This window comes from Castanea sativa, chromosome 6 (genome assembly GCF_040712315.1).
Source record: "Castanea sativa cultivar Marrone di Chiusa Pesio chromosome 6, ASM4071231v1".
NCBI lineage: Eukaryota > Viridiplantae > Streptophyta > Magnoliopsida > Fagales > Fagaceae > Castanea > Castanea sativa.
Window position 1 is genome coordinate 13953917 of NC_134018.1, and position 10410 is coordinate 13964326.

The following is a 10410-nucleotide window of genomic DNA, read 5'->3' on the forward strand; positions in this document are numbered from 1 at the left end:
GACCTCATTCATTACTAGCCAAGGGTTATTTTGCTACAAGGTAATGTCTTTTGGTCTGAAGAACACAAGAGCGACTTACCAAAGATTGGTTAACCATATGTTCCGTCCTCAAACTGGGTGAAATGTGGAGGTCTATGTGGATGATATGCTAGTAAAGAGCCTGGACGAGGGAAAGCATCTAGACAACCTTCAAGAAACCTTCGATACACTTCGGCGGTATAACATGAAATTAAATCCAAGCAAGTGTGCTTTTGGAGTCTCTTCGGGGAAGTTCTTAGGGTTCATGGTTTCGCATAGAGGAATCGAAGCAAATCCAGACAAAATCCAAGCGATACTAATTATGGAACCATCGAAGAACATCAAAGGAGTCCAATCTCTTACAAGACGAGTTGCTACCCTTAACAGGTTTGTTTCGAAAGCTACTGACAAGTGTTTGCCATTCTTTAAAGTTCTTAGGAAGGCATTTAAGTGGACGTACGAGTGTCAGAGGGCCTTCCAAAACCTGAAGACTTACCTCATGACAGCGCCATTGCTAAGTCCATCTGTACCTGGAGAGGAACTATATTTATATTTGGCGGTGTCCCCACACGCAGTAAGCTCGGCGTTGGTCAGAGAAAAAGGGAGGATCCAGAAACCACCAGTTTATTACACGAGCTGTTCGTTAAGAGGAGCAGAAGGACGATACCCGATGATGGAGAAGCTAGCCTTTGCCTTGATTACGGCTTCCAGGAAGCTAGGGCATTATTTCCACGCTCATATTATCAACGTCCTGATGGATCATCTCGTAAAGAAGGCAATGAACAAATTGGAAGCTGCAGGACGATTAATCTAGTCGGTGGTGGAACTTAGTGAGTTTGATGTCATATACCTTCCAAGGACCGCGATTAAGGCATAGGCGTTGGCAGATTTCATTGCGGAATTCACTCCAAGCCAGGACGAGCTGAACAAAGACGAAGGAGATGAAAGGTAGGTTATCAATGTAGATAGGTCATCCACGCTATATGCAGGAGGGATTGGAGTCATACTAAAATCCCCGGAGGGTGAAAAATTGGAGTACGCAGCCCGTTTGCAGTACCATACCTCCACCAAAAAAGTTGAGTATGAAGCTCTACTTAAAGGGCTAGAATTGGCTAAGTCCCTAGGGGCGAAATCAATAATAGTCAAAAGTGATTCTCAGCTCGTTATTAACCAAGTGAATAGAATGTGTGATGCTAAGGATGATAGGATGAAGAAATATCTTAGCAAAGTGAGACAGCTTGTCCAAAAATTTACGGAAGTGAGTTTTGTTTAACTCCCAAGGGAGGAAAATATGGAAGCAAATGCCTTGGCAAAAGCAGCTTCGGGAGGAGGAGCTATGGAAGCATATGACAGAATCCAGTACATGCCAAGCATAGACCTCTCAGATATACAGCAAATAGGAGGGGGAGAAAGTTGGATGAGTCCAATAGTAATCTATCTTAAAGATGGAAGGCTTCTAGAAGACAAGGACGAAGCTAGTAAGCTAAGGGTCAGAGCAGCCAAGTACGTTCTCATAAACGAAGTCCTTTACAAGCAAGGCTTTTCTCAACCTTACCAAAGGTGCGTGGCTCCAGACGAGTCTAACTATGTTTTGAGGGAAGTTCATGAAGGAGCATGTGGAAATCACTCAGGAGCAAGATCGCTTGTTCATAAGGTCGTCCGTACAGGCTACTAGTGGCCTACAATGCAGGCAGATGCTAAGGCCTATGTCAAGGTGTGTGACCAGTGTCAGCGCTATAGCAACATCCCTAGACAGCCGTCAGAGTACCAGACCCCAATGATGGCCCCATGGCCCTTTGCACAGTGGGGACTGGATATACTAGGTCCTTTCCCCACGGGAACCAGACAAATGAAGTTTTTGGTAGTAGGGATTGATTATTTTACCAAGTGGGTGGAGGCCGAACCACTTGCAAAAATCACTCAGCAAAATGTCAAGAATTTTGTTTGGAAGAATATTCTATGTAGGTTCGGAGTACCTAGGGTACTAGTATCAGATAACGGACGTCAGTTTGACAACGCACCCTTCAGGGATTTTTACAAACAGTTTGGAATTAAAAATCACTATTCCTCACCCTCCCATCCACAGGCAAATGGACAAGCAGAAGTAGCGATCCGATCCCTGCTGAAAATCATCAAGACTCGACTCAAGGGGGTAAAGGGGATATGGCCAGACGAGTTACCAGGTGTTCTTTGGGCCTACAGGACGACTGTGAAACCCCCTTCAAGCTAGCTTATGGAAGTGAAGCCGTCATACTGGCAGAAGTTCATATGGCTAACCATCGAGTGATGAAGTATCAGGAGAGAGAAAACGAGGAACAACTTAGCCTTGACCTCGATCTCATTGACGAGGTAAGGATGGATGCAGAGCAAAGGACAGCAAGATACAAGAATCTTATGGCTAGGCAGCATGATGCCATGGTAAAACCCAGGCGTTTCAACGTCGGGGACCTCGTTCTTAAAAGGGTGTCCTTGGCAACTAGGAATCCAGCTCATGAAAAATTGGGACCCAATTGGGAAGGACCCTATAAGGTAATCAACTGCAAAAGGTAGGGGTTGTACTACCTGGAAGCTCTGGACGAACGAAAGCTAGAGCACCCCTGGAACGTGGAACACCTGAGGAGGTACTATTAGTGATGAGCTTGGACGAAATTTTCCAAGGACGAGGTTGATGCTATGGACAGTTACAGCTATGGTCTATGTGTTTACTTATATCTATTGTTGTGTTCTTATTACTACTATGGTGTGTATTAAGAATAAAAAGTGCACTAGTTCTTAAACTTTTGCACCATCTACAGACCAGTTTGTGAAAGATGAGATTATGTATTTTCTTAAGTATTTTAATAAGACACTAGCTTCTAAGCATGTGCCATATTTGTGGACAATGTTCATGCAATAATATGGTTTGGATTTCTAATGTATTTAATGCATAAATCTAATTTCCATAATACTACCCACAAGGGCGGCAAAAGCCTAAGATGAATGAAAATCTCTAGACGTAGGGATGTAACATTCATAAGCTTTCCTCGAAATGAGGATAGAGCAAAGGAAAATAATCTAAGGCATGCTCGTCTAAAGATAAATGGACGAGAAAAAGGCATACAGTGAAACTAGTCCATGGACGAGCATCTTGCCAAAATGCCCAAGTGTATTGGGACAAGGTAAACACTAGAAACGTCTAAGCGAAAGACGAATGCCAACTACCTAGCCCATGGACGAGGGGAAAGACGCATGACCATCATTGCCATTTCTGAGACGAGTTATTCTTAGAAAAATTTAAAATGGCTAACAAAGACGTCCAGGCATAGGTAGGTCGTCCATAAGAAAAATGTATGGACGACCATTCAACACTTTGAATACTCATTGTTTAAAAGCCAATAACATCTAATGGTGAAAACAGAGCATAAACTCGTCCATACAATAAGATTAAATACTGGATAAAAATATACATTCATCAAAGTCTAAAACAAGGGTAGATGACCATCGTCCAAAAACCCTTAAAAAGTAAGCCTTAAAAGGCAATTTTTAATAAACTCATCCAGAACACTCTGGACGAGAGAATTGTTTCCAAATACATCTTAATAAAGGTCCTAAAAACAACGGACCAAATCAAAAAGAAAAACAAATAAACATTAAGTTAAAAATCTCGTCCTTAAGCAAGAGGGGTGTCGACATTAGGGTCGTCCTGAGGCGGCTTTGTAGAGGCATCGTCCTCAACATTGACATCCTCTGAGCTCGTCTAGAGGAGGGAGCTTGAAGCAGCCCCACCTAGGTTAAGTTTAATGAGGCTGAAGTCAATTTCAGGGAATTTCTCCATGGCTTCCATCCTAAAATCTTCAAACCCAGCTGCATAGTTGGTGTCCAATTGATTGGTGAATTCTTTGGATGACTTAAACTCTGCAACCGCGTCTTCCCTAACCTTTTCAAGAAGGGTTCTTAGCTCGTCATTCTTCTTCTGGAGGAGTTCAAGGCGAGCTTCCTTCTCTTTTACGTCTATCTTCAACTCCTCGACATTTCTTTTTAGCTTCTTTGCATCCTCCTTAGCCTTGGCAACTACTTCAGCCCACCTTGTAGACTCGTCCTTTCCCTTTTTGATCGTCCTCTCCAGTAGAATCCTCGCCTTATCCAATTCAGTTGCCTACTTGGACGCAGCGATAAACTTAGACATTGCCTGCACAAATTAAAAATTTCATTATAATGGGCATATATATGAAACTGGCAAGATGGGGCATATATATATATATATATATATATATATATAATTGGAGGTGGTCATATCCCGGTTTTGCTGGGTTGGTCACTAATGAGGGTATTGATAAGGGATTTGGCCTTAGCTCTACACTCGCTCTTGAAATGACCTTTCTTTCCACAGTTATAGCATTTGCCTGATGCTTGTGGAATGAGTTCCTTGGATTTTCCTTTCTTATAGAAATCATCAGTCTTGTACTTCTGTTTTCTATAATACTTGGTTGCTTTCTTCCTATAGGATTTCTCAAATGATTCCTTTCCTTTGTGCTTGGATTTCCTCTTGGAAGGTTTGACTGAGGGTAAGCCATACTGTGTACAGAAATGTCCTATTTCGTACTTGGCTTTGTTCTTGTTGATTTAGCTTTGGATTTTGAGATCTCTGCACATCTTCATTCCTTCACTCCGAATATATATATATATATATATATATATATATATATATATATATATATATATATATATATATATAAAAGAGGAAAGGGGAATACCTTAAAAAGGTCATGAACGCCAGAACGTTCAAAATCCTTTAAAGGCATGTCGTAGCACGCCATCACGTCCTTGTCCGTCAAAACCTTCTCAAACCTTTCCCAAGCCAAGCCTTCGCTGGAAAGAAGGTTCTGAGGTGCTTGTTTAGAAGGCTGAGACCAGGAAGGAGGGGTAGCTTTGGACGAGATCTGCACGGACATGGAATCCTTCTGTTTAGAATCAACATCTAGAATTTGGATGGGACCCTGGGGGACGAGGAAAGGGTTGGGTCGATCGTCCTGGGCTTGAGCGTTTTTATCCTTGGACGACCTATGCTTGACCCTCTTTTCCTTACGTCTGCTAGGGAGATTCCCCAAATCAACTCCAAGGGACAAACTCTTTCTTTTATCCCCAGAGGAAGGATGAGGCTGTTAAGACTCCTTAAGGATAGGACGAGGTTGAGGTTAAGGCTGAACCTCTGGCCCCACAGCCTTATCCATTATCTCCTTCCCTTTGTTCTCCTTCATGGTAGCCATTCCTGCAGAGAAATTCGTTAGAATCACTTCTAGAAATGACGAGAGATCACTCGAAGTAAACACTTACGTCTACGGACTGTACGCTCGTGGGCTGTGGCTTCACGAAATATATGTACTGATGTGCATAAAATATATACAATAAAGTACTCACATATCTACATATTTAGCCTTACTTTTATGTTATTTTGTTACTGATTATATAATATCTTTGTGTTACAGGTAACAAGAACTTTACATTCAAAGTGGGGCTAAGCCAATTGAATCAAGCCAACTTACATCCAGCCAAGCAAGAATTCAAGAGAAGACCAACCCAATTGGAGCAAGGAATCAAAGGAAATTTGCACCAAATCCAAGTCCAATTCGGATTAGGATTCCAACCTGCACATCAGTAGTATTTTTGGCATAACTTTCAGGTCAGATATCCAACAGAGATGATTCAAGTTGGGCTGGAAATTTAACTTAAAGGGATACAACTTTGTAGTTAACCAAAAGTCCAAATTCTGACGTTAAATGGGCCAAAATCGTCAGTTAAGTAAAGCCTAAAAATTTGGGATTTTCTCCAAACGGGAATAGGATTCCTTGACCTATTTAAGGGCTCTTTAAAATAAAAAAAAATATATATAAAAAAGCAGAGAGGAAAAGGGGGGTGCCGCATAGAAGAACTTGTTTTGAGATTCATTATGAAGAGGAGGATCTAAGGACAAAGGCGAGAGCTTCATGTTGGTAAACCAATTCAGATGAAAGACAGAAGTTTTATTTGTTTTCTATTCAATTTTATTATGAACTAAATTTATTTTCTAGAACGTTGATATAGTCTAGCAATGAACACACAATTTATATTCTGAGTTATTTTATTTTTAATATTTTCATGATTGAGTGTTTAATTCTTATTCTTAATGCTTACTATTTTTTTATGAATAATTTTTTGATCAATTGAATTACAATGAGAATGAGAGGTGATTTGTTATTTTAGTTCTAGAATTAAACATCATTAGTTGAGCGAAAGTAGATATGATTTACCGCGATTAGTATGATTTTTCAAAAAATTCAAAGTACGTAATGAGTCTCCAATTAATTAAATTCACATAGAGATATGGAATTGTTAGTTGAAGATATTTTTTATATTATTCGAGAGAAGATATTGAATACTTAAGGAATTTTTAATCATCAACGGGAAATTATTAGAATTTAATAATTAGGAAGAATAAATTGTGTGTGATTTGTTAGGTGAAATCAACCGCTCTAGATCCATTCTTATCATATTTTTACACCTTTAGATTTTTGCATTTTGTTAATCTTTTATTCGTAGATTTATTTTTATTAAATAGTTTAATTTAACTCAGATAGTAGAACGTTCCATTTATTTTCGATTTTCCAAATAGTAATTAATTTAGTGAATTTCGGTATTCAATAACATAGTTAATCCCTGTGGGTTTGACATTTGTTTTCTAAAAACACTTTACTACTTGTTACGATTCTGTGCGCTTGCAGATTATTTTACGTGAACAAGTTTTTTGCGCCGTTGCAAGGGATTAACGATTTGTTATTGATATTGATACTAGCTAGATATTTACTACTTTGGATTTTATTTTATTTATTCAAAAAAATTTATTTAAATTTGGTGCATCTGAGTTTGTTTTCTTTCTTTTTAGGAATTAGAAGTGCATGACCAGATCTAAACTGTTGGGGCATACACTCTTTGATCCTGAAATTGAAAGAACCTTACATCAGCTCAAGAAAGAAAAGAAGAAAGAGGCCAACACATCTCTATCTAATATGGTCGATCAAGAGCAAAAGGCGTTAAGCGATTATGTTACACCCTCGGTAAATAAAGTTACATCGAGCATAAGGAGGCCAACCATACAAGCCAATAATTTAGAGATCAAGCCGGCCATCATTCAGATGATACAGTAGACTGTCCAGTTCGGGGGGCTATCACAAGAGGATCCTAATGTCCATATTGCAAATTTCTTGGAATTTGTGATACTTTTAAACATAACAGAGTGACGGATGATGCGATTCGACTAAGACTTTTTCCCTTCTCACTTAGGGATAAAGCAAAAGTTTGGTTGAATTCTTTGCCACCTGGCATCATTACTACATGGGAGGAGTTAGCTCAAAAATTCTTAGCAAACTATTTCCCTCCCGCAAAGACAACAAAGCTAAGGAATGATATCACCACGTTCATCCAATTTGAGGGTGACTCATTATATGAAGCATGGGAGAGGTACAAAGATTTATTGTGAAGGTGTCCTCATCATGACCTTCCAGCATGGCTTCAAGTGCAAACATTCTACAATGGTCTAGGAGCTACAAACAGGTCTATGGTTGATGCAGCAACTAGTGGAGTTTTAATGAGTAAAACTCATGAGGCAGCCTATGAACTTCTGGAAGAATTGGCATCCAACAACTATCAATGGGCTACAAAAAGAGCAATGCCAAGAAAGACAGCTAGACTTTTAGAACTTGATTCTATTACCTCATTAGCGGCACAAATGTCAACTTTGTCTCAACAACTAGGTAAAATGAATGTTAATGTTGTTCAAACTGATGTTGTTTGTGATCATTATTCAGGAAATCATTCTAGTGCTGATTGCCAAGTGGGAAATCCTTTTGCCTAATCGAGTTATGGACAAGCAAATTACGTATCAAATTTTCAACGTCAAAATAATTCGTACTCGAACACATACAATCCTGGATGGAGGAATCACCCCAACTTTTCATGGAGCAATAACCAAGGGCAGGCTAAACCACCTCAGTAATTTCCATAGCAAGAGAAAAAGCCGACACTTGAGGACATGTTCATGCAGTACTTACAGAAGACAGATGTGGCGATCCAAAACAATTCAGCTTTAATCTGTAATCTTGAGGTGCAAATCGGTCAACTCTCAAACCTGCTCACAGAGAGGACTGCAGGAACTTTGCCAAGCAACACTGTCACCAATCCGAAAGAACATGTAAAGGCAATATCATTGAGAAGTGGATGAACATATGAGGAGCCAAAAGTAACAAATGCAAAACAAGATGAAGCCGTAGATAATGAGGAGTCAAATATGAAGGAGGCCGAGTCAGAGATGAAAGAAGTGGAGCAAGCTGAGAAGACTAAGGAGAATGAAGAGCTTCAAAATAAAAAAAAGCCAGGGAAGTTACTTTTGAGACTTATTCTCCTTCAATATATGATCCACCAATTCCCTTTCCGCAAAGATTAAGAAAAAACAATGTGGATGATCAGTTTTCTAAATTTCTAAGTATATTTAAGCAATTTCATATTAATATTCCTCTCATTGAAGCTTTGGAACAAATACCTAAATATGCTAAATTTTTTAAGGATATTATATCAAAGAAGCAGAAATTGGAGGAGCATGAAACAGTAATGCTGACAGAGGAGAGTAGTGCAATCTTACAAAAGAAGCTGCCGCCTAAGCTGAAAGATCCGGGGAGTTTCACTATCCCTTGCACTATAGGAAAATCTTATTTTGATAGAGCTTTATGTGATTTAGGGGCAAGTATCAATCTAATGCCTCTCTCTGTTTTCAAGAAATTGGGTCTTGGAGAAGTAAAGCCGACCACTATCTCTTTACAATTGGCGGATAGATCCATTAAATATCCAAGAGGAGTCATTGAGGACGTATTAGTAAAAGTTGACAAGTTCTTCTTCCCAGCTGACTTCATTGTCCTTGATATGGATGAGGACGAGGAGATCCCTTTGATATTGGGTCGACCTTTCCTTGCAATGGGAAGGACCTTAATTGATGTCCAGCAAGGAAAACTTGTTTTGTGGGTCAGAGAGGATGAGGCCACTTTGATGTATTTAAGTCTATGGAATTTCTTCTCGAGACACATTCTTGTTTTCAAATAAGTGACTGAGACGTGATCATGGCCAATGAGACTTATGCAATTGATTTTCTAAAGTTACCACTTGAGGTATGTCTTACTCACTCTACACTTGTTAAATTCAATGATGAAGAGGTTAAGGAGTGTGAAAGATATTTGGAGGCTTCACCACTCTTTCCTCTTTCAATGCAACCAAAAGTGGAAGACTTGAAATCATGTCAGCCAACATCTCCACCAGAAGAACCACCTAAACTTAAGCTCAAACTGCTTCCATCAAAGTTAAGATACGCCTTCTTAGGTCAAGACTCTACTCTTCCAGTTATTATTAACAGTTCTTTAAGTGGTGTAGAGGAGGAAAAGTTGCTGAGAATCTTGCGGGAACACAAGATGGCTTTGGGTTGGACCATCTCTGACATCAAAGGAATTAGTCCTTCAATTTGCACACACAAGATTTTAATGGAGGAAAAATATAAACTGATTATCCAACCCCAGAGAAGATTGAATCCATCAATGCAAGAAATGGTGCATAAAGAAGTGTTGAAGCTATTAGATGCCGGAATTATTTATCCTATCTCGGACAGCGCATAGGTAAGTCCAGTACAAGTTGTCAGAAAGAAAGGTGGAATAACCGTGATCAAAAATGATAATGATGAACTTATACCAACACGGACTGTCACGGGATGGCGAATGTGCATAGATTACAGAAGGCTTAATGGTGCAACTCGGAAAGATCATTTTCCTTTACCTTTTATTGATCAAATGCTAGATGCTTACTAGTGTTTTCTGGATGGATACTCTGGTTATAATCAAATAGCCATCGCGCCTGAAGATCAAGAGAAGACCACTTTTACTTGTCCATATGGAACATTTGCATAAAGGCGGATGCGTTTTGGCCTTTGCAATGCGCCAGCCACATTTCAAAGATGCATGATGTCCATCTTCTCAGACATGGTGGAAAATTTTTTAGAAGTCTTCATGGATGACTTCTCTGTCTTTGGATATTCTTTTGATAATTGTTTGTCTATGTTATCTTCAGTTTTGCAGAGATGCAAGGAGACAAATTTAGTATTGAACTGGGAAAAATGCCACTTCATGGTAGAGGAGGGGAGAGTGCTAGGCCACCGCATTTCCTCTAAGGGAATTGAAGTTGACAGAGCAAAAAGTAGAAGTGATCAAAAAACTCCCACCACCAGCCAATGTGAAGGGCGTGAGAAGTTTCTTGGGACACGCCGGATTCTACCGAAGGTTTATAAAGGATTTTTCCCAAATTACTAAACCTCTTTGCAATTTGTTGATTAAAGACACTCGATTT

At 39.5% G+C, this 10410-nt stretch overlaps 1 non-coding gene across 1 annotated transcript; it reads right to left on the reverse strand.

The window, feature by feature from the left end:
- Positions 1–7423: 7423 nt before the first annotated feature.
- LOC142641867 (small nucleolar RNA R71) lies at positions 7424–7530 on the reverse strand. Its single transcript, XR_012845541.1, has one exon. It is a non-coding gene; the product is annotated as a small nucleolar RNA R71 (small nucleolar RNA).
- Positions 7531–10410: the final 2880 nt, after the last annotated feature.